Source organism: Gavialis gangeticus, unplaced genomic scaffold, assembly GCF_001723915.1.
Source record: "Gavialis gangeticus isolate Ggan-Ray unplaced genomic scaffold, GavGan_comp1, whole genome shotgun sequence".
NCBI lineage: Eukaryota > Metazoa > Chordata > Crocodylia > Gavialidae > Gavialis > Gavialis gangeticus.
In genome coordinates, this window is record NW_017728992.1 from 161,482,666 (window position 1) to 161,505,855 (window position 23,190).

Below are 23,190 nucleotides of genomic sequence, written 5' to 3' on the forward strand. Positions count from 1 at the left end.
GAGTTGCCCTAATATGCTAATGCCCTGCACCTGCCCCTCACCCCAACCCATAGCCACCCATCTTCCCCAGCCCTGCTGAACCCTCACCTTGATGCCCCTCACTCATGACCCAGTCCCCCATCCCCCCCTCACTGTATAAGAATGGAGATGAGTGTATGGGGAAAGGGGTGTGTGGGCAGAGATAATGCATTGGCAGGGAATGGGGGGCCACAGGTGATGTGTGGGGGGTGTCGGTGGGCACAGAAGACATGTGGAGGGGTCAGGGGTGGCACATGCCCCCCCCCACAAACACACCGCCTGTGCACACTCCCTCACATCTCCCCCCCTCCATAGACTTACCTGGAGGGAACTACAGGAGCTGCTCTCCAACACACTGCCTTCCTGCCATGTGCAAGTGTGCACATGCATATGGACTTAGCTCCCCCTGCATCCGCTCCCCCCACCCCCAAGTTGCCCCTTGCAGGCTGGAACTCTGCCAGCCTACAAGGGGAAACCCATGGTTTCCCACATTTTTCCCCTCTAAAGGAGAAAATCTGCATTTTTTCCGCAACAATCCTGAAGAACAGTAACTCTGAAAACAAAAACATGATAAGGTTGATCCCTAGAAAACTTTGGTGTGGTAACAGGAGCATGACTGAAATACTGCCTTGGAGGTCTGACAACTTCAAGAAAGTTTTCCGTATTTGGAGGGCACTAGAAATGAGCTACACTTTTGTGGAAAGCCTGTGCATCAAATTCTGTAAAATAGTCTTTCCTCAAAACTATAAGGTATTACTGATCTGAATATATGCCAGCTCAGTTAACTTGTTGGTTCATTAAGTGGAAAACTTAAGGGCTAAGGGATTTGGAGTGGGAAGGAGGTAGGGGTTGAGAAGGAATGATACCAATGACTTATGAAAAGGGACAAAGGATACAATTTCTTCATATTTTGCATGGCTCCAAGTTTAGACTCAAATCTTCAAGAATACATTCTGTTGGAAGTGAAGCCATGGATAAGAAAAGCTCTCTTCTGAAATAGCAATGACGGCATATTCTATAGTTTCTGCACAAAATATATGGGGCTATGGAAGGGTTGAAACCCAAGCTTTAGTTTAGTTTTAGAAAACAAACATACAAAAAAACCCTCCAGATCCTTCAGTCCAAAAAATCCACTATTCCAAAAGAAATAGCTTTAACATTGTCCAACAAGTTTAAAAAGTCCTAGTCTATAACATTTGTTACATTAAAGGCCAGTTGCATTCTGAAGAGTATTTTTTATGTTTTACTTGGATAAAAGAAAGCTTCCATCCAGGGGAGAACTGCTCAGTAAATATAAATGGATAGGTAGGTATAATCAACTGAGCTGATGCTAGCTCATGATTCCTGTAAGGTACCCCCCTTCAGTGATTTTGTTAAGTATATCTTTAAGTGCTACTCTGATCTCTAAAGAGAAAGTTTTCGAACCTGAGGAAACAATTGTATAACTTGACTATTAGGATTTCTCTTAAATGCCTTTGATGCATGCTTTGGTTACAGCAATTATGTGCTGGAAATCCAGCACAAGTTATTATTCAGAAAATGAGTGAACATCCAAGAATTTGTTCTCATTTTCATCTTTCAGGAAAAAAATCCTTTGACAGCTCTTTTTACTTTGTTGGGAAGGTTGTAGTTGAACTGTTTCAGCTGCTTGCTTAATGAAAGATGATGTGTCATGTGGCAGTCAATCCTCTGAGTCAAATTCTTAGTTTATATTTTTACAGGAAGGAGACTACAGAATTCTCCATTCTTTGAAAAGAAGGAAAGGAACAGAAGCATTTTAGCCTTTTCTGCTTCCATGAACCCCAGGTGAACGTGGGGTAGGATCCTTTCTTAGAAGCAAGTTGCTTGTTCCATTAAGGTCAGAAAAAGGGAGTAGACTCAAGGAATAGCTTGATTGCTAGAAACAGTTTACTTTGCTGTAAATGCACAGAAGACATTTCATAGCTCAGCTGTTAAGGGTCTGGTTGAGATACTATTTCTTCCCTTAATTCCATCTGCCCTTCTAATATCTCAGCTGAAGGATGGGCTTTGGGCTAAGTGTCTTCTCCTGAAGACATTCTGAAGGAGCACAGACAACAGGCTCAATGGAGACTAAGGAGACTCCTCCAAAAGGCTGCCTGAGTGTACACCATGTAAAAAAGTCTGTAACTGAGGCTTGTAATGTGCTACTTATACACAATACATTTATAACTCCTTTTTGGAAGTCTTCCATTCTTTTGCTTTTTATTCTTGAGCCAGCAGGTGGGAAAGTGCACTAAAAGGAAATAATATATAAAGTGTGCCAGTGTAGCACTTAAAAAATAAAATGAAAGCAGAAACTACAACTAGAGAAGCTACAAGGACCACCAGAACGCAACAAACAGTAAGAGAGTACCACAGAGAAATGAACCAACTTGTCCAATGACACAGGCAGTTAAAAAGCCTTCATTACAAATGGCTGCTTCCAGTTTGACAGAGTAGGAGAACATTTTGTGCGTAATCACAGTCAGGTCACAAAAATTCAAACTTAGAAGCAAGTTTATCAACAAATAAAAACATCAGCAATGGACTTCAACATGTTTCCACAAAACCTGCTTGTGTACTACATTGCTACAGAAAGCTAATGAAAATAGCTGTTAAAAATCCTCAAGCTAACTTTTACTGAAAACTTTCAAAACAATTTAGAACATGGGTCTATTAAATATTAATGTTTAATAATGTTGTCAAGCATTTACTTCTGATAGGAAGAGTACTGAAGTTGGCTGGTTGACATAAAATATATTTTTTCCTTTTAAACAATGGTCTTTAAGGTTGGAAGTTCCTGTAGGGGTCTTCTAGTCCTCCATCTCCCCACCACAACATTCTAGCTGCTACCCATCACCGGGGTCTCTATGCCCCCTTCTCCTTTTTCTAGCTTCAGTTTCCTGCCCCCACCCCTAGGCACAGGGCAGGGCAGTTCAGACCCCAGGGCCCAAGGAGCCAGCAGCTCAGGCGTGGCCCTGCACAGTGCAGCGTGGCACTAGACAGCATGGAAGGCAGCCCGTCCAGTGTAGGCCTGGCACATGTGCAGCCCCCAGCCACTCAAAGTTGAACAGCTGTGATAACTGATTAATATTTATTTCATTTACAAAATTTTATTTCTATTTTTGTATTTTTAGTTTGCTATGTAGCAGTGCATGGGAAACCTAATCTGTTCATAAGATTAAAATGTTATACCTGAAATTTAGCGCTCTCAAAAAGTTTTCCCCTTAGATTGAAAAGCAAACACTGAAAACTACCAACAGGACAAATTACAGATACAGCTTATGAATACCAATATGTATGATTCAAAGAAACACCTCTTACCAAGATATACTAGAAAATGTATATTTTTCTAGGTATTTTCATACCCTAGAAGAAAAAATAAAATATGTACAAATAACCCATTAATACAACAGCAAACTCAAACTGTCTCATTACCTTCCTGGTTGAATTCTACTTCCACATATAATTTGTGTGCATCTAGTAAGAGGACATCTAATATCATTCTCGGCCTCTTGAAGCTGTGCGTGTGTCAGTTCAGTCAGTTGCACATCTTCTGTTAGTGACAAAATACAGCTGAAACAAACAAACAGAGAGAAAAAACAGAATTTAACTTCCTTATGAGTAAAACAACATAAGCACAAACATTAGCACTGGTCCTCTAAAAACTTATTAACCCTAAGGATCAATTTGAACTGTCTCCTCTAGAAACTATGAATCAGACCAAAAACTTTGAAACTTAAATGTGCACAGTATGACTAAAACAGGATATTAGACAATTATTAAAATTTCTTCTGCTAGATCTGGTGGCTAACCAACAGGACATTGCATTATAATTCAGCAAGTAATTTATGGACCTCCAAACACAGATCACAGTAAACCAACCACAAAATAGGGGCAATGTCCTTGGTCGCAGGACAACATGGGTGCAGAAAAGTAGCTCCTGCACTTGGGAGTTCAAAGCTGCTCATCAGAAGCCTCAAAGCAGGATTCAATAGTCTAGGAAAAGATGTCATCCTGCACTTCCAGCTAGGATACAAAAAAAATCTTTATGAACGCTGTAAGACTAATTGGGGAGAAAAGATCAAAATTTGTATGAAAGAAAAACAATCTGCTGAAAAAATAATATGAAGAGAACAATCTATATTATAGTTTCTGAAACTCATCATTACCTGCCTTATACTGGAAACCATAAAATTTTCTGCACTTGCCATAGCATAATACAAATCACACAAAACTACGAATCTTACCACTGACCCACCACACACAGACAAACTTCATCTAGGAATCCCTAGCTAGGATGGTTAAGCTGCTTCACTGGTTAACCCAGAGGCCAAGACTTGTCTGCATCATACAGGCACACAAAACTCTTCTGTCAAATACCTTCTCTCCTTCTGACATCACTGACTAGGAATTTAAGAGTTCTGTTAACTCTTGTATGTAAAAACTTCTATAATTTCCCATCAAACTGTCCAAAAAGCACACAATAATGTCCAGATATTTAAATTTCTGCTTTTAAGATTTAAAAGAAAAAGCTGAACAGGTCATCCATTCTTCAAATCTAAACATTGTTGAGAATAAGCAGAACATGAGCATGCACTGGCATTTCAGATAATTTAGAAAGGCACGTTAAATATTTGTATTTTATCCAAAAACGGAGTTTTAAAGTCTGCAGGTTTCTCTCATGTCAAGAAAAATTGTGGGGGTTTCTTATTTTGTTTCTTAATGCAGGCCTTTTTCTGGAATAGTTAATTTCCAAAGAGCAGCAGAATTACTGTTATGGCAAGAGAAAGTGAAACGGGCTAGTTTATTTTCATTTTCCAGTCTCAGTTAACTGCAAAACAGACCTAATGCTCATGAAATGCAAGTGTCAAATACATAAATGCTTTCTCTACTGCTCAACAAAGTCACACTTGCTTCAAACTGCTTAAAACAGTCTCACAGCTCCATACAGTCACATTTCAGCAAACAGTTCCGTCTTTCCATTGCCCATCACTTTCATACATGCAAATGAATTCTGCTAGTCCACATGATTTCTGATTTATAAGCCAGTCTGAATCCCTCAGGTTTGAGTCACAAGTCAGATGTACAAAAAAACCCAAATTAGATAGAACCTTTCATTCCAAATATAAAACTAAAAACCTGCCTTTGCCAAAGGCAAAGTGAGAAACAGGTCACGGGATACCTTAAGTCCAGACCTTCCACTGCCATTACAAAATAAAAAATGTGGAAGACGTGTGGAAATAAATTAAGAGAACATGAGGCTCTGATCGATGGCAGAATTCAATCCCGCAACTCCCTGATTACATAAATACCCTTCCCCTTTTTCACCTTGCCCTTGGTGAATAACCCGGCATTTTGAGGAACTAGAAAGCGCTAATCAACCCCAAGGGGTGGTTAAAAGCCACAGCCGGTTGTCTAGCCACATGGTAATAAAGGCAGGAAAGCCTGGATAAACACCGCGGCCCCCAACTTTGATATCTCAGCCCCGGCAAAGCCGCATTCCTCCACAGTCCGAGCCGGCGGCTTGAAGGGGGGGCGGAGAGAGGAAGGAGGGGCCCGGCCCCTCGCCCTACACTGAAGGTGGGGGGTCCCCAGGCACACACCGGTCTCAGGGCTGGTTGCCTGGCCCGTCGCCCCCCACCCCCGCCGCCACACCCTGGACAAATCACTGCGCGACTCCAGGGCGTCTACAGCCTCAGCCGAGGGCGCTGCCGCCCGGGAGCAGGGCCCGTACTCAACTCTTCTCCCAGCCCCCCGGGGGGCACACTTCGACGCGGGCCGGGCCGGGCCAGGCTCGGCTAGCTGCGCCGCCGCCGCGGGGAGACAATGGGCGCGATGACTTCACCCTCCAGCAATGTGAGGAGCCGGCTCCTGCCCCGCGTTCCGCTCCCCTCAGCGGCCCGGGCCCGTTGGCGGAGGGAGCGCCGCAGGCTCCGGCCCTCTAGCCCGTCCACGTACCTCACCTCTGCAGCGACGGCCGCCACCCTGCTGCGCCCGGCCCCGTGCAAGACGCGCCTGTGTGAGGGCGGCGAGGAGCGGAGCTGGGCGGTACGGCGCCTGGCAGGGCTGGGCCGGGGCGGGAGCGGTCGGCGGCTTCCAGAGTCGCTACGCGCTGAGCTCACACGCACTGCACGGCAGGGCCGCCTCCAACGGCCGCGCAACTGCCGCCCCAACGGCCAGGGGGCGGGGCGTTCCCCCCACCAAGCGGCCCCGCCTGGGGAGGACCCTCGCGCGGTCCCGCCCGCGGGGCGACCGAGCCGGGGAGCGGGCAACGCTGCTCGAGGCTGGTTAGGAGCTACCCAGCCTGGCTGGTCGTGCCCTCCCTTCGCTTCGTCTTAGGGCTTTACAACAGATAAATAAAGAGCCCGTGTCCGTGGGACGCTTCATGTCCCTGTCAGTCCGGCCCCATTGGAAAACCTGTTGTCCTCTGTCCCGGCCGCCAAACCCCTGATTCACTCCGTCGCTTTCCTTTGTTTCTTTGGCTGTAATTGCCTCTTCTCTGGCTCCAACTTTCAGCCACAAAATTAATCATCGGTTTCCTACACTCCTCAGCTTGCCCCTTCCCCTTGCCCTGCTGCTCCTTTTATCTCTTCTTTTGCTCATGTATCTTCTTTCATGCCCAGCAGCCTCAAGGATTTTTTTCCATCAGCTTAAAACAAGAACTACAGTGTACTGGCTCTCAGGCATGGGTCGATGTGGCCCAGCATCCTGCCGTAGTGTGGAGGGTGGATGCTGAAATGGAGGGAACCAGGATGTTTTTCCACTTGCAGCCTCCAGCATTTAAGATCTAGGAAGTTGTATCCCTAATTACTGCATTCAATAGCTTCTGATGACCCTTTCCTCCAAGAATTTGTCCAGTCCCTTTCTCAGATCTGGCCAAACTCAGCTGCCACAACACCGGGTGTCAATGAGTTAGTATCACACTATCTCTATACCTTGCCTTAATCCCCCCACACCCCTATGTACCTTCACTGATCCCCACTCCTGTGTTCTGTCAGTAGTCCTCTTTTCTGCTCTTCCCTCATTCATAGGTATTATAAGAACCATTTACCATCTACTTATCTTTGTTTTATACCTTGCTCCTTCCCTTTTCTATCCCTTGCCTGTTATCTTTGTTTATCTTTTCCAAAGCTGTCATTGAATTAGGCATTTTCTCCAAGATCATCCTTAGTGGTGGGCTCTGGAAACAGCGGTGCTGCTGAGTCCTGAAAAGTCTGCAATGGAAGCAGAGTTGGTAACAGGAAGAAGGTTATGTTGGAAGTGACTGTTGATTAGGTAGACTGTATTTACAAAATTTATATGGTATGGGGGAAAATCAAATCCATGGGTCCTGCCCCATAGTTTACAGCCAGAGATCCCAATCCTGCTGGCTTACATCTGTGTTTCATTCATATGCATGGTCACATTAAAATCAATGTGAACCATGGTGCAAAAAAACAAGCATGTATGACAGTCTTTGCAGAAATTGAGGTTTGCAATTAAGTTATTATAACAGTGTGGGAGAGGAGATGGAAAATAAAAACCATTGAATCATAGAGAAGTAGGTCTGGAAGGGACCTTGGAGGCCATTTAGTCCAACACCCTCCCTGCCTGAGGCAAAATCATCCCTATCCAAAATCATCCTATACAAAGCCATTGCCTAACGTCTTAGCAAAACTATACAGTCAACCCTGACACAATCACAAGGCATAACATCCTAACTTGCCACAGGTAAAGCAGAGGGACTATGGCAACCAGCATCCTGATGCTGCAAAGGTTGGTAATTATATGTTCCAGAGATCCCAGACAGCCTCCTGCTACAGAGGAAGACAAAACCTGTCGCAGTCCATACTAATCTGACCATGGGGTAAAAGTCCGTCCTGACCCCAAATATGGCAACCGGTCTGACCCTGAGCAGAGAGGGTAACAGGAAGAAGGTTACATTGGTGTATTGATATTCAGTGTACAAATCATGTACTTCCTTGTTTGTTTTGAATCTTCATAGCTAAGCGAGTTATTTAGCTCACAATGCATCAAATGCTTGTGTACATTAGTCACTTTATGCCCATGAGTAGTCCCATTGAATTCAGCTGGAGAAAACATGTAGAAAAATACTTAAAGCTTTGCAGCATGGAGCCTTGAACTCTTGTGTGTAGATTAAATGGCGAGAGAAGAGTGATGAGAAACATCAAGAGGAGAGGAGAGGAATGGAAAGATGGAGATTGGTGAAGGAAAGAGAAGAGGGAGGATGTAGGAGAGGTAGGATGCAGGAGAGATAGGATGCAGAATGCCGATGGCATGATAACACAGGAAGAATTATTTTGTTTGGAGTGGCACAGCAGAGAATTTAAGTAAAAAGCTGGAATCTGCAATTACTGGATATAGTAAACATCATCATCATCGTGACAAACAAACATCATGACCAAATAGCAAATGGTTGACACTGAAAACTCAGAGGAGAAGTAAAAGTGTTCCTAAATCTGTATTCATGCTAGACAATTCAAAAACTGATATATTCAAGAAAGTGTCTAAATTCTGTTCTGTCTGTGGTGGATTGATTAGTCCTGGTAGCAGCCCCATTATCCACAATGTCCCAAAGTGTCTTCTCACTGAATCTGAGTAGGGGCTAAGTAGGAAGTCCCTCTCTCAGGCTAGAAGCCTTAATACAGGAAGTCAGGGAATAAAGACATATATTTTTTGCACAAAATTTATGCACAAACTGGTAAAAACATGTTCTGTTTAAAATGGAAAATTTAAATTTTCTGTTGTCTTATAGGACAGGATGGCAGAGTGGTACTGTATTAAGAAAAAGTGACAGCTTTACAAACCCTTGATAGAGAGGAGTAACCTCATCCACTTTATATTTTATGAAGCAAGATAAGCTTTCTGAAAAGATATTAGCATGTCCTTCCGCAACACTTTCTAGAAAACACTTCAGTTTGATCGTTTGAAAGTATAATTCAACTGATGGGAAGTATGTGTGTGTGTGTACGTGTGTGCGTATGTGCACACATACTTGCTATTCATAATGTCAACTTCAAACTGAAAAAATGTGATGTGTTCCACAAAAACATCACTATTCAGCAGTACTGTCATAGTGTAAAAGGGAAAAATCATAGGGACATGAGGAAGAAGTAAGAGGAAATGAGTGGTAAGGAAACAAGCTTCTTATCCAAGCTGGAAAGGAAGCAGGAGGGAGATGACATGGAGAACCTTAATTTTAATTGTATTTAGGGAATATCCTTCAAATAATGTGTCTTGTAGGAGGTGCTGACCTGAGTGTAGCTTCGGTAATCTATTTCTGAGCAGTACAATATAATATATAAGTAATATAAGCCAGTAATATAAACCAAAAGTGTATTTTGTTAAAAGAAAAAAAAACATTTTTTGTTGGAGGAATATCATGTTTAATGGGTAAATGTTTTCCGCTCTTGGATCTCACATCCCAGGCTCTCCCACACAACGCCTTCTCAACACGTCATGATCAGCTTCCACTTTATATGGCCAAAACCAAACTGATTTTCCTTCAAAAATCTTCTCTTCACAATCTCTCCACCAGCATCATCCTTATCACTCAAGACCATAATACAGAGTCATCTTTAACTTTTTCTCTCTTGACAACCCTCTCAGGCAGGGTCCAGTGACTTCTTCCACTATGATACTTGTAAAATCTATTGTTTCTGTAAAGGAAGCCCAAGCCCTCTCCATTATCATATATCTCATACCTGTGGGGTAAGCTGCAACCCCTGGCAAACATGCCAGAATGTGGCACACAAAGGCATTTTGCTTGGCACACACACCTCAGGGTAGATTGTGGGGGACCCAAGGTGCCTGATCCTTGTTGTGGCAGTGCAGCCCCAGCCCCTTCCCCACCGTCTGCCTCAAGGTACATGTGCACACGCTGCTGGCAATGCGCTGGGCTGGGGCTCCACAGACCCTGGAGCAGTTACTTGCAGCCTCTCTGCCATCTGCTGTGAGCAACCTGGGCTCTGTGGTGGGCAGCAGGGGCCTTGATTACAAAGGGTCTTGTCCCATAACTACAAAAACATGCTGAACCACTTACATGAGCCAGCGTAAGCATCTCACATAGGAAAACACAGTTAATTTATGTGTGTTGTCAGCAATTAGTTACACTCAAGGAATGAACGGGGCCTTAAGTTCAAAGTCTACTTAGAGCCCCCCGTCTCTTGGTAAGCAACTGGTGAAGAGAAGGGTAGATTGGATCTTTAATCATTAGGGCTAAGGCGTGCTGAAGGGAGGCAGTGCATGGATCATAGTAGTAGTATCATTCCTTTTTCTTAGGACTCACTGCATCATTTCCCCAGCTCACCATTTTGGACTTTCTGTGGCACAGACAGTCTGACTGAGTTGTGCCTAAGGAATGAGCTTGAGAATTTGATGTGCTAAGCATATGCAGTATCCAGTGCTTTATATTGGAGATGCTGAGCATCTATTCCAATCAGGCCATTAGTGTCTGTAGTGAATTATGTGCTTAGAATTTTATATTAAAATGTAACTAGATATAGATATCTAATGTAGTTCAACTGCAAATCACATAAACTTAGAATATATGTTATTTTTCTCATTAAATCAGCAGGTTTTCACCACAGAAATATCATTTTATTCCATTCCTTTATGAAATGCTTTGGCACTAACTGGTTGTTGTCATCAACTGCATTGAATATAACTGACTCAAAAACATATATGCATTATTGAGATAGTGCAGGTTAAGATTTTCTCAAAAGTCATTATCACCTTGAAGCTAAAATAAAACCATGTCTAAATACTCAAATATGAGAATGACGAGCAAGACAGAAATGCTGAGAGAGATAGATTAGGATACAATAGAAGTAGATGGATCAAGAATAAAAAAATCCTAAAACAATTAAATAGAAGCTGAAAGAGAAAAATCAGAATTCCATGCACAATAGAGAACAGTCTGCATGAAGATTTGCATAAGTTTTTTCAAAATATAAATTTAACTCTGACCAGTTAGGATTGGGTCAGCTGATCAAGTCAGTAAATGAAAGTAGCATTAGGTTTCTCTTTTAGTCAAATAAGAAAAACATAAAAATCAGATATTTAAGGTGTCTGGAACTGTGTACACTGGGACATGCCTGCTCTTGAAGAGGAAAGCCTCTTTAAAATAAATATGTTTATTTCCAATTATAAGTTCCTTTTCAGAAGATAAGTGTAAGAACTAAAAGTTCCATTTCTGGTCATGAAACCAGGATTCTGGGTTCTATGCAAGGAGCCAGTTATCTATGAGTTTGATGGTGCAGCACCCAGTGTTTGCAGTATGTCAGTTCTTTTTTGCATCTAGCATGGTGTTTCTCAACCAAGATGTGGTGGCACCCTGGGGTGCACTGAGATCCTTTCAAGGGTACTGGGGGGGGTGCCACACTATTAGGTGTGCAGACATGATCAGCAAGATACACTCAGGGTTTTCAAATCAGAATCCATAGTGTTAAAAACATTCTGACCTGTGATCTTTCTGAGTTATTTGAAACAGAAGAATGGCTCTAATTAAAACTAAGGGGTTTTTTGAGGGGTACCTCACATCTGAAAAGGTTGTGAACCACTGATATAGACAGTGGTGCAAAGGTTATTTGCCACCATTCTCTACATAAAGGTGGCGTAAAAACAGCTATCAAAGGAAACAGAAATAGGATGCTTTTCTAGGTAGGATGAATGTGCCAGAAGAAGCAAAAAAAAAAAAAAAGCTGAGGCAGAGTTATCAGAGAAGAGCATTTCATGGTTCATGTTTAGCACCGTCTCCATCCCAGCCTCCTGCTTTTTTCCCCTCAGTTGCTCACTAATTTTTTATACTTCTCTGGGTTGAGAAATTCTATACTTAGTCTCTGCTAAAAGGTAAAATTGTTTTTGGAAAATGTGAATAAAAATAGTTCATCTGTTTTTAAAATATGAGAAGAATTACCAAAAAAATGGAGTGTTACTTAAAAATAACATCCAAATAGGTAGCAGTGAACATTCTGGTTGTGATAGAATTAGCCTTTGCTACGAAAATTATTCTTGCTTTTGTTAGAGAAAATTGGTTTTAACCAAGTTAAGAGACTTGCGAGATCACATACACAGCATCTTAGGCTTTGCAGAATTTAGATTTATCCTCTCTAAGGTCTCTGCTCAGGCTGAGGAGTACACACGTGGATACTCACACACCCACTGGGATGAATCTAGCTCAAATACTGTCTGTAATACACCACTTAAGTTCAGAAAGCAAGAAGAAAATTGCTCAAGATACCTCTTCAGGGAAACACTTACTGGTCTTCACTCGCCTTGTAACTACATAAATGACACAAGACTCATAAGGAAATCTCCAATTTTCCCTAGGCCTCTGTGTACAGTGTCAGCCATGCATGTAGCCCACAAGAGATATTTAGGGTATAGACTGGGACTTGATCTGTGTCAATTTCCATGACAAGGTCATCTGGATTTGATTTGATTTGATTCAGTTGAATTTGATTCTAGTTCTTATACTATGCTTATCACCATACTATCTGAGCAACTATTATCCAGTTGAAATGTGGATAGGCTTTTTGTGAATTTAGATTGAAGGTTAGAAGAGAAAACTACAGTTCCATGCCTTTTCCCTGGTCTGTGCAAGAGTTTAAAATCTTTGGAATCTAAAATGGAATTTCCGCTCATGTTTTTCCTCTTCAAGTTCCAGGAAGAATGATGTTCTGGGTCTTAGTTCTCAGCATTATACCATAGAAGAAAAATCAAGTATATATTTAGCATTTGCTTTACTGGCACGTGTTATTTCGAGTTAGCCTCTTATTTTCATCCCTATTGGAATTTGCATTCTGTCCCAAAATAATCAGCATAGGAGTCAGTGGATTTGGCTTTATTAAAGCTTGCTTGTGCCTCTGATTTTAACAGTTCTGCAGGAGGTGCTATATGCCAGTGGTTCTTTCTCCTTTTTTTCTTGGCAGGTCTTTGTAGTGTGCCCCCCTCCCCCTCCAATTACTTTCTATTTTTGCACTAGATCAGCCCCATGCTGCTAAACACATGACATCCATGTCCTTCCCCCCAGAACAATCCTGGCCAAGACATACAGACAGAAAATTCCTTTCTGTTTATGATAATGAGAAATGAAATCTGGAATGATAACAGGAGACTGATAGGGTTTCACCTACCCCTCGCCCTCTGTTCCCATTTGTACTCCTTTTACATCTGCTGCAGTTGACTGCACAAGACCTGCAAATGGGAGGGTGACCAGTCTTCATAGATAAGTATTATTCATCACTTGCTCAAAAATGTTTGTATTTGCAAGCGGTGAATATAGGAGGTGCTTAGAGTCTCCATGCTACACCTATCCCCCAAAAGCCTGAATTTAAATTTGAAACTGGCTCTTTCAGGGCAGTTTTTTGGTGTTTGAGCACAAGTTTTGCCATTAAGACAGCCCTGGTTCACATCTGAATTAACAGAAGGGCTAATAAGCTGCTTGGGAGGCAAATTTCTCACTCCTTACTGTGAGGTCTGGTATACACTTATCTGAGCTAACTTTAAATTACCCAGCTTGAGTCCTGTTAGCAATGTAGCCGTGGCAGGACAGAGCTCAGAGCAAACTAACTGCTCATGTTTTTACCTAGGTTCTCAGGTTTGTAGCCCATACTGTGCTACCATTATAGGGGTGCTGACTGAGTGAAAACTAAGCAAGGATCTTAATAATTTTTACTTGTTATAGAAATTAGGAATACATTCCGGTATATTGTATTTGTGTGCAGAAGCCTTTCTAGTAATGCTATTATGGCAAACAGTATTGTAACTACGGAAGGGTGACCAGGGCAGCAACTTCAGGCACTGACTTGGGATGCGGGCACAAAAATAACAGCCATTGCCACTGCTACCTGGCCATGCCAGCAGCAAGAGCAGCTGGAAGCTACTGCTACACTGTGCAACACTGCTGCCCAGTGTACAGAGCTGCCCTGTTACACCTCTGATGGGAAAACTTGTCCTGCACCTCTGATTATCCTACTTGTATACATACTGATCTGTCATATCTGTGCATGGTAAGAGGAAAACAAAAAGATTATATTATGAAGGTAATTTTATGAGCTAGAGTAATCAGCAGTTGCAGTTAACTATTAATAACATTTAATATTAATAATACCTGGTGTTTAGAAAAAGCTGGATGAATTTATGATTGCTAACTGCTTGCATAACTGTAACAGTTAAGAAAAGTAAGGAAGCCCCCTGCCTCTGAAAGCCTAAGCTATACATCTCTGATTCAGTTAGTCTATAAAGGTGGACTTCAGTTAAGATTATGTAAGCATATAGCATATGTAAGCATATACCAGAGCATAGGCTGGTCACAATTCTGAGAGGAGCTTTTGCCTATTGCCTTCCACATTCAGCTTTACGCAATTGGATACATCCACTTTTGACTGTGGGCATGGAGGGGAAGGGGGGAAGATTCCCCGATCCTCCAAGGTCTCAGATAGTGTCCACTGCCAGGGTCAACAATCAGAGTTACAGTGGTAGATGGTCTAACACCACAGATTTCAAGCCTTTTCATATTTGTGAATTACTGCCAAACACAGATCTTTCTTAGATTCATAGATTCATAGACACAAGGCCAAGAAGGGACCTCGGAAGATCATCAAGTCCAGCCCCCTGCCCCAGGGTCAAGAAGTCAGCAGGGATCATAGGATCCCAGCAAGATAAACATCCAAATGTCTCTTGAAGGTGTTCAAAGTAGGTGCTTGAACCACCTCCGGCAGCAGTCTATTCCAAACCTTGGGGGCTCAGACACTAAAGAAGTTCTTCCTTATGTCCACCCTGAAATAGTCATGGAGGAGTTTGTGACCGTTTGACCTTGTCATCCCTTGGGGCACTCTGGTGAACAAACGCTCCTCCAAATCCTGGTGAGCACCACTGATAAACTTATAGGTGGCCACTGGATCACCCCTGAGCCTGCACTTTTCCAGGCTGAAGAGTCCCGTGGCTCTAAGCCTCTCATCATAAGGTCTGTTTTCATGACCTCTGATCATGCGCATGGCTCTCCTCTGCACTCTCTCAAGCTTCTCCACATACTTTTTGAATCATGGAGCCCAAAACTGGAAGCAGTACTCCAGCTGCGGCCTCACCAAGGCCGAGTACAACAGGAGAATGACATCCCGGGATTTGCTTGAGAAGCATCTATGGATGCAAGCCAGCATTTTGCTCACTTTGCTAGCCGCAGCATCACATTGCAGGTTCATTTTGTGGTCAGTCATGACCCCCAACTCCCTTTTGTCCATGGTGCTAGCCAGCATAGTACTGCTGAGCCTATAAGCATGCTGCAGGTTTTTCCTCCCACCTTGTCACAGGCTACTTCTGATTCTACACATTTTCTGTCACAATTATATTACTTGGGTATATATTAAGGTATAAGAGGATGACAAGATTTTAAAAAAGACTTTCATTGATGCCCTGGGCCCTTGGTTATGATCTCCCATCTGGTCTTCGTATTGTTGGTTTATTCTCTTTGTCCATGGGACTTAACACTTACTAAGACTGTATTTTTTCAGTGCCTACAGCCCCGCTTTTTTGGTTTATTACTACCCTCCTGTGTACTATCTGTTACATTTCCCAGTTCAATGTTGCCTGTAGATAGAGATTTTGTTTTTGTTTTTTTAAATCAGGATTGAATTTAAAACAAAGAAAATTCCCGAAAGAAGATATAAGCCTGTTTTCCAATATCCAGAGAGAGATGCTTCTTTATTTTTAACTTAACTGACCAAACAAATTCTCTGAGCCCAAAAGAGGATCTATACGCATACTGTTCCACAGACCCTAAAGCATTAGGGGCAAGGTATGGCTGGTGCCCCCAGGTCGTGCTGGGGAATTCCATAGGCACCAACTCTGCGGGTGCTCTGGGGCTCAAGCACCCCTTGAAAAAGTTAGTGGGTGCTCAGCACCCATTAGCCATCTTCCTGCAGACTTAACCTCCCCCCCACCCCGTGCTTTACCAGAAGCAGTAGCGCCTTACTTCAACTATTAAAGCATTATTTCCAGGTTGACATCATGCATCTTTTCCAGGTGCGGCAAAGGGCCAGGAGGATAAGACACCCCAAAACAGCAAGCCCTAAACAGCAGCATGCTTTCCTTGATTTAAAGCCAGCCATGGATGGAAGTTCTTTGACTCTTCAGCACTGAAGTGCCTAATAAATTATCCAGGGGTGTAGGTTGTAGATGTGATGGTCTCAGGACATAGGCAGACAAGGTTCTTTGGGTGAATATGATCTCTTCTATTAGACCAATTTAAATAGTTGGGGAAAAATGTATAGCAAGCTTTCAGGTTTAAAAACCACACCACACCAACTGCAGAGACTTCCTCAGCCTGATGAAGGGTTTTTAAACCCGAAAGCTTGCTATAAAAATGTTTTCCAACTATTTAAGTTGGTCTAATAAAAGAGACCATATTCACCCAAAGAACCTTGTCTGCCTAATAAATTAACCTGTAGTATTAATGGGTTCCATTACATCCTTTCACTTAAGACTTAAACTGAATGAGTAGTGTCAAGACAAGGGGGAAAAGTGGCTACTCTGGAGCATCTTTACTTAGTTCCTTGATCACTCTTTTTCCTTGAAGGCTCACCTTACACAAGCCAGATTAGCATGGTCTTTGGGGGGGTTTTGCTTTTCTCTGTAGCAGGGAAGTGTCCCTCTGCCTTGGAACTCTCAAACATATCTTAACAACCTTTGCAGCAGTAGGGTATTGGCCATAGTTATCCCCCTGCTTTACCTGTGACAGATTAGGGTGTTATGGTTGTGTCAGGGTTGACTGTGTAGTTCTGCAAACAGGTTAGACAATGGATTTGTATAGGAAGTTTTCTGTAGGGATGCTGCTGCTTCAGGCAGTGGGCGTGGACTAGATGAACTCTAGAAATCCCTTCCAGCCCTTCTTTTCTATGATTTTATAATACTAAGACAAAATAAAACCATTCTACAGTTGTCCTTCAGAACAAAATATGCCTCAGTATTGGTTCATCGTGAATAGCAAGCTGGGGAGTGTAGGAAGGTGGATACAGCTCCAAGAACTTTAGCCACATTTATCTGCTTTCTATTTTTATTGATGTTTAGCAAAGTATAGGATGCATAAACAGAAACAATGACTATAGGCTACAGGAGATTATTCTGGCTGTATATGAGGAGGTAGGACCTGTAACCCTGTCATTTGAATACATACTTTAATTGTAAGGTCTATTGTTTAAAATAAATTCAGTTCTGGTCATCTTAAAATATTCTAGAAACAAAGGATACTGCAGAGGATGACAAAATGTTGCATTCAGATAAGAAACTGTATTATGCAAACTGTTTAGAGAAAATAGATTTTTATCTGTCAAAAAGGAGAAATGAAAGGGAAGCATAACTTCACTCAAGTTTGGATGGAACAGAGAAGTTAAAAGCCACAAGTCTATTTCAGTTAGTTATACAAAAGACCAAGGGTCACAGACAAGAAAAGAGCTGAATATAATGATGATGATGATATAAATAGAAATGGACACCCAAAGAACACAGGAAATACTCTGATGAAAATTTTTAGGTTATTTTCAAATGACTTGTAACAGAAAGGGCAACAAAACTATAACTGGTCCTGTTTTGAATGGGAACTCGCCAGATATTTAGGGAAACAAGAACATTTGGTGACTGCCTCTGTTGATCAAAGTGGATCCTAATTTTTTTTTTCAGTTTTCCATTCTATAATGTCCTGCATTATTAGAAGTAGTGGCTGCTTGAGGACTTCCTCCTATGAGGCTGATTCAGTGACCTACTGTTGTGCCACATGTTGTACTTATGGCTAGATGGTTGGTACCTGTCTAACCGTACTCTGACACCAAAAGGGTAATTCAAAATAATTCTCTACAAGAAAGAATTCTCTCCTTGCCTCCTTCCTACACATACACATAAAGGTCACAAAACATACTCACACAAACAGGACGTAGAACAGAGTTTGGAGTGACTGGAATCTACCTGTACCTCAGCCTATGGGAGAGGTATAAAGTTTTTCCAAGTGACTTCTCCAGGGCTAGCCTGGTACTGCCATGAAGTGTTGGTCCACTGCCATGACTGTTACATCCCCAGCTGAACTTCACTCCATATACAACAGGACAAATAAATATAATAGACTTTGTCCATGTGCTTTTCAGTCTTTGTACCATCATTAGGTTTTCAGGCAAATCTCTACACTCACCATTATCTCGCCTAAAAAGGCAAGATCTTTTGGTGCCTTTTGAAATAACACATGCCTTTCACTTTCTTTCATTTTCCTCCCTATTTTAGATCAATAATAGAGATGTTAAAAATAAATTTACACCTTCTTCACCACAGCTAAAAGCAGTATTGATTCTTCTTGTCCATTCTTACAGTGAAGGGACAAAGATAGCAAACTCAGTTCAATTCAAGCTGTGCAAATATTCTCAAACCGTGATCTGGGGAGCACTTCCTGTTGGTTCATAGAGTGCTGGTTGCCCTACATTACTGGCTTCTCCTTCTCTCCAGTTGCTACATTATAATAAAGGTTGGAAAAGTGTATTTCCTAATAAACAATGAACCTGGCTGCCACAGGCGCATTACATAAGTGCAAATGAGGAAGAGATCTAGGTAAGGAAAGAGTAGCGAGATGGTTTGCAAAACCTCTCGTTAAGATGTAGCCCATCATATGAAAAAGTTGGGCAACTGAGCTATGCTTTTAAACTTCTTGTTATACTAGCTTCCTCAGGACATTTCCTCTTCTTCCTCCCTATGGGAGACATATTGTTATACACAATACTGAATACTTGGCATACAAACAGTAACCTTTACCCTAATTTTAGAATCACAGATGTTAACAATGGAAAAGGACTTCAAATTCTCTAGTTCATTCCCCTACCTTTGTAAAACCATTCAATTTCTGGTCCTTGGTTTAATTTAGTCTTAAATTTATCAGCCAATGAAGAGTAAGAATGGCAGAATCTGCCCCCAAAAGGACATTTGGTGTAATAAGTGGTTGGTTCTTTTGAAATTTGCAATTGTATTTAAATTATAGAAGAACACATATACCATGTATTTAAAACAACTATACTTGGCCTGGGCTACTTAGAAAACATATCTGAGAGTTATTTTACGATGTTACTGTTCCAGGCATTTGCAAAATATCCTACCTAAAAATCCTTTCTAATTAAAGGAAGCATGGCAAATAAAGCTTCAGCTAAGACAAATCAGGTCTAACTGTACTTAGAACCACTAGCTCTGGGCATTAGTACAGCCCTTTCAATCAAATTGTACTCTTATATCCCTGAAACCATACTCAAGTCAAAATTGCTGCATGGGTATGTAGATGACAGAACTATTTGGTTCCTTGTGCACAGAGTGACTAATTACAGTTTCCACAGAAGCCTTGCCTAACATTTTGTATCAGTGGTCAGGTTCTTTGTTCAGTTTTGTGCCAATTTTCTCACATCTGAGTGGTGAAGTTGTTAAAGCGCTAATTTACGCTGTTCACAACTACAGCTGTTAGAGATGTCAGGCAGAAGGTTAGGTATTCTGAGTCCCAGTATTCTGCATAATATTTTCCACAAAACTCACTCTTTTCACTGCCACTGACTTAAGTCACTCTTACCAAGTTTACAGTTCCATTTAATGACTTTATTTTTCTGGCTCTGGTTTTGTGATATTCTCTCCAGAATAAATTCCATTCTTGCATATCTAGGTTTCCTGTAGCATTTTCTCAAGACTGCAAGGGATTTATTTAAATTAATTTAACTGGCAAAATGGATGAAGTAGAACCATACTGAACCAAAACACAACTTCTAATTCAAAAGCAAATCTAACTGGGAAAGTTATCATTCAAACAGAAGATGTGCCATAAATTTCTGAGTGTTCACACTCAACAGTTCTCTTATTGCTGTCACTTGATCAACTAACACCTTTTGTTGCCATGCAGTACTTCTATGCTGATTCAGTACTATCCAGCTGTCAAATGGGATAAACGGTTCTTCCACAGTCAGAGGTGGATATATGGCTAAACAGACAGCTAATGGGAACAAAATTGTTTTATAAGAGATCACTAGTGTGCTCACTACAAACAAATCACGAACTGCTCTACTCCAGCTGTACTGCTTTGCACTGTTTCTCTGTACAAATTCCTTTTCTTCCAAACAGAGGTGCTCCATTTCTGTTAAATCAAGGGCACCAGATGCCTTTCAATCGTAAACACAACCCAGAATACTTTGTGTCAGCTGTTCTGGCAATTTCTTTGGAGCAGTGTCACAGCTATTGTGAAAGATTCTGAGGCATGTTTGACAATTAAAAGTTCTTGTCTCCAATATCTGAGCAGAAACAGGAACTCACTTTATAAGAGCAATTGAGGTCAACAAGGTAGGTTCTGAGGCATTCAAACACTGAAATGCTAGAGCAATAGTCATACTAAAAAGCCCAGTCAGAATACAGTTTAAATTACTAGAGAGAGTAAAAAACAAAAGGAGTAATATTTTTGTAATGATTTTTATCCCCGGGTGTATATATGGAATTTTAACATGAATGAATATCTCCTCTTGATCATATGACCACTTGAACCCATAAGAGCTGTTCTGTCAAGGCTTTCTGTGGATTCAGGCAGACATTACTGCATTGGTTTACATCAGTGGTTCTCAACCTTTTTAGACTTAAGGGACCTCTGAACAGACTCAAAGCACCCCTCCAGAAATCATCTCTTAGTTTACATTCACTTTTTGACTACAGGAAAATACTGGAGCAATTCATCTGTTGCAAAGAACTCAGAAAGACCACAGTAGGTCAAAATATTTTTAACACTATGGATTCCTATTTGAAGTCTCTGAGTTTACCTCATGAATTATGTTGGCACACCTAAAAAATTAACATTGCATGGCACCCTGCAGCACCCTTGAAAGGATCTCAAGGCCTTTGGGACTGCCATGGCACCCTGGTTGAGAATCACTGATTAATATTCAGTTTAAAATTTAAAGAATTTTCCATAGCCACAAAGATTAGAGAGTTGGATATTTTGTTGTTTTTTTTTTAAGTAAAGGAATAATGCAGCCATTTCTGGATACATAAAACTTTATATAAGCTCCTTAATCAGCTTTCCAAAAAAAAAAAGAAAGACAAATGATTAAGGATTACTAAAAGACACAAAAAAAGACAAGAAGAACTAATTTACTTACAAAATTACTTGTCTGAGATAATGTGAACCCAAATTTTTGCTTTGAAAATGATAAATTTTACAAAGCAAAACATAACAAAGCTGATTTTGATACAACTTAGCAGAATTGCATTGATTGCAAGAATACTTTGAGTAATTACTTGTGGGAATGACTCCGATAAACCATAAATGAGGAAGATTCCTACAAATGTTCACATATATACAACATATCCTACATATTCTTATAAATGTATAACATTTAATACAAGTTAAATTCTCCCAATGTACCAGTAGAGGTGTGCACTTATATCAAATAAAGAGGCTGTCATAGTTAATACATTGCAATGTAATCATTAAAATAATTAAGAAATGGCCCATTTAAAGTTTCTCAGTTATTAAACTTGACAGGCTCTTATTATGGTGGTTGACATGATTAGTTCAATGGCAGACCTATCAGAGGATATGTAGGTTATAATTTAAATCTGTGAATGCATAAGAAAATACTAACATATACATGTTACTTAAAAGTTCTGTTTGGTGTTACACAAAATAATTCATTTTCATATGATGAGACAAACAAAAGAAAAGAACAGCCTGCCTTTTGGAAAGCGTTTATATTCTATTCATATTTAGATTAGTTTCAGAGACATGATGAGAATGTTAACTGGGCTGTTTGAGAAGACAGACATTCAGGCCAGTAAGAAATGTTCTCTCAAGGAGCTGGGCATTCTTTTGAAATCTTTGCTCTATAAAGCCAAAGAGAGGCTGAGGCATAGGAGTCCAAATCGCAAGGAAGTGGGCACAGAAAAAAAGGGGGGTATTTACAGCCAACCTCATTGAGTATAGATGTGCTTCTAGCAGACATTCACAGAACACATTTTTCAGTAGTCAGAGCAGACAGGACCTTTGGGTAGAATAGACATTTCTTTTAATCATTTATGAGTAATTATTGTATTTTTAATGCTCAGGAGAAGGAGAGAAGGAGCTGACATGGGACATCTGGCAAGTGTTGAGGTGAAATTTTGGAACTGTGGATATTTTTCTTTCCCTTCAATAAAGTAACTGCTTAGGAGTTATATAAATCTTCCTTGTTCAAACAAAAGCTCTGAATGATAATAGATTCCCAGCAGAATGCTCAACTTAACAGTCACTATTATTATAAATCTCAACAAAGTGCTAGGAGAGTTAACTTTTTGGCAAAAGCCACCCCTTATAAATTGGCACAGTGTATTTTCTATATAAAAGCTGCCGTTGCCTACCTGTAAAATGTTCCTAAAATAAATACAATGAAATGCATTAACTTTATGGTTATAAATTAAAAGTAGCAAGACCTGAGAAATTTTACTTTAACTCTGCTTTTCAGCCCTTAAAAGGAGGATGCTTATTATTGGAACAGTTATTTTAATAATTGTTCAGTGTTGTTTCAGTTGGATATAATATTATTTTCCATTTCCTCAGCTTGTTTCTATCTTTGTTATTCTTTATTATTCTGTCCCTTATTTTTTCCTTTTAACTTTACTATTGCCTTATAGCTGGTCTTTAATGTGGGATAGGGCACCCAGTTCAACAAGGTGATGCTTACTGTCCTTTGCCAATGACTTCCATCTATTTTTTGAGCTTGATGCATTTATGAAATAGGTCTGTTTTGCCTGTGATGGGCCAGCCACGCTGAGAAGACACAGAGGCCTTTTGAAGACACAGGAGTTTTGATCTCAGTTGAAGAACTGACCTTAAAATCGTTTCAGGATACAAATGTGCAGGAACCACAGCTGGCTTGTGTCTATGTAGCTCAAGTGAGACAGACTGTCTGGGGCAGGGGTTGCTGTCTATTGTTTTCGGCAAACCCCGCCCCTTTCTTCAGGGTCGTCCCCCTTATGACCCACTCAGTGTTGCTCCCCGTCGGCTGTACACGTCTGGACCGCCTGCCACGACTTTGATGATCACCTGGTTCAGTGTTTATTGTCCGACGTGTGTCAGTCCAAAGTTGAGACTCCGGAGTCTTTGGGGTGTCCCACGTAGCCGAGGGCTCCACCGCCCCTACA

General features: G+C 41.2%; 1 protein-coding gene across 2 annotated transcripts in view; it reads right to left on the bottom strand.

Annotated features, from left to right (window-relative positions):
- RNF19A (ring finger protein 19A, RBR E3 ubiquitin protein ligase) overlaps positions 1-6,173 on the bottom strand; it is a 112,957-nt gene extending 106,784 nt beyond the window's left edge. The window contains exons 1-2 of one of the 2 annotated variants that reach the window (XM_019528010.1): positions 5,985-6,173; positions 3,457-3,571 (exon numbers count right to left, since the gene is read on the bottom strand). The gene's annotated coding sequence lies outside the window, so the exon portion shown is untranslated. Of the gene's footprint in view, positions 1-3,456; positions 5,483-5,984 lie in introns of those variants that run through there. The other variant, XM_019528009.1, reaches the window with a different exon arrangement.
- Between the last annotated feature and the right edge of the window lie 17,017 nt (positions 6,174-23,190).